Here is a 2,020-nt window from a genome sequence, read left to right as displayed (position 1 = left end):
CAGGGGACGAGGGCAGTGCCAGCACGGGGGAGGTGACTGAGACCCCCGGCCCGGGGGGCCCGGGGCGCGGAGCCGCTCGCTGCCAGTGCCGGGGCCAGCGGGGCGGGGAGCTGGCCCAGCGCAGGGTTGTGGAAATGGCAGGACAGGTCCCAGCGCAGCCCCGGCAGCGTGTCTGTGTTTCCCATGGAGCTCCCTTATCTCCGCTCCGTCTGCTTATCTCGGCTCCCCGCGCGCTGGCAGGAGACGCGAATACTGATGAGGAGCAAGCTGGTAAAGTCCCAAGCATTTCCAGGCGCTGGGTTTGGGAACAAGAAGTTAGTCTGACTAATTAGCCCGGAGGATTCTTCTCCCCGGGCACGGGGGTCGGGGGATCACAACAACGGCCTCCACGGCAGCTTTTGTGCCGCGGGCTCGGGTTCGGCTGCCCAGGGCTGGGGCCGCGGGACCAGGGCCAGGGTATCCCCTGGGCTGGGCGACTGTCTCCTCCAGGAACTTTAAATAACGACCAAGGTAAGGCTTAGGAAGCCCCGTTATTTATGGACCATGTGCAGAGAGAAAAATATTTCTGGGATTTTTATGATCCAAGTATTAGAATGATTTTTTAAAGAAAAATAAGTATACGTGTACTTTGTATGTATACAAATATAAATATTTGTACACTCTGTGTGTCTGGTCTAGTGGAAGGTGTCCCTGCCCATGGCAGGGGTCTGGAACAAGATGAGCTTTAAGATCCTTCCAACCCAAAAAAACCCATGATTCTTTGATTTTATATATATATTTATATATATATATATATATATGGGAGTGGGTACTGCATGGACAACTCCCCCATTGAAGTCCACCCATGGACCATTTCTGGGAGCCAAGAGCCATGGCAGGTTGTTTTAGGCCATGGCTCCATTGGTGTGGCTGGGACAGGTATTGTAGTTTGGTTCAGAGTGATGTTTGTCCTAAATAAAGCTGAAACAAATTTCAAATATAGGTATATATATATCTATACATGCATGAAACCACTCCCCTCTTTTTTTCTTCTTTCTTTGTAGGGAAACCAACCTTGAAGTTCTTTCAACACAGCCCTGATCTGAGTGCTCACTCTGGGGGCTGCTGCTTGCTGTACACCTATTCATAAAATAGTTTACACTATGTACCTTTATGCTCCTAAATTAAGGCCATTAAAAACATTCTCAAACATGTTGATTTTCCAACTAAATGGGGACATGGAAGATCAAAGTCCCTTTCCCACTAAGACTGACAGTTCCAGCATGGTGGCACCCTGGGACACCAAATTCCTGATGGTGGGACTGGCAGGAGCTGACTTTTATATAGGGGTCCTGTCCCATCCCATCCCATCCCATCCCATCCCATCTCATCACACCCCATCCCATCCCATCCCATCCCATCCCATCCCGTCCCATCCCATCCCATCCCATCTCATCACACCCCATCCCATCCCATCCCATCCCATCCCATCCCATCCCCCCACATTTCCCCCATGCCTCACATCACACAAAACACATGCTAATTGGAGGCAAATATCAGCTCTCATTGACGGGCCTCGTGCAGTGAGGTTGGGCTCAGACGTAGGAAGAGGTGTGCCGGTGGCTGGGAGTGGTTTGCACTTTGGATCACCACGGACACCGGAACGTCTCGGTGGAGGGTGCTGGGGTGGGTATGGAAAATGCCAGGACTCTCCAGCAGCAGCCAGAGGTGCTGGGGGTCCTGCTGGTAGGACGGGTCCCACGGCCACCACCACGCTCCCAGAGCCCAGCGCCCCTCGCTCCGTGGAGCTGTGCCGGCTGGAAGGAGCCGCGCTGTGCTCCCAGTCCCCGGGATCCCACCGAGGGGGTCGGCCCTTCCCGTCCCGCCCGGCCCCGCAGACAGGACGACTCCCTGGTCTGATGGTGCTCTTGTTCGGTGCTGCTTCTTCACATCTGGTCGCCAAAGAGTCACTCTGTCACCCTGCAGCCTGCTAATGAGATCCCCCATTTAATTAATACCATAAGAATTTTAATTCTGACTG

This window comes from Pipra filicauda, unplaced genomic scaffold (genome assembly GCF_003945595.2).
Source record: "Pipra filicauda isolate LSUMZ 115617 unplaced genomic scaffold, ASM394559v2 scaffold196_size3971931_pilon, whole genome shotgun sequence".
NCBI lineage: Eukaryota > Metazoa > Chordata > Aves > Passeriformes > Pipridae > Pipra > Pipra filicauda.
Note: the sequence above shows the minus strand (reverse complement) of the source record.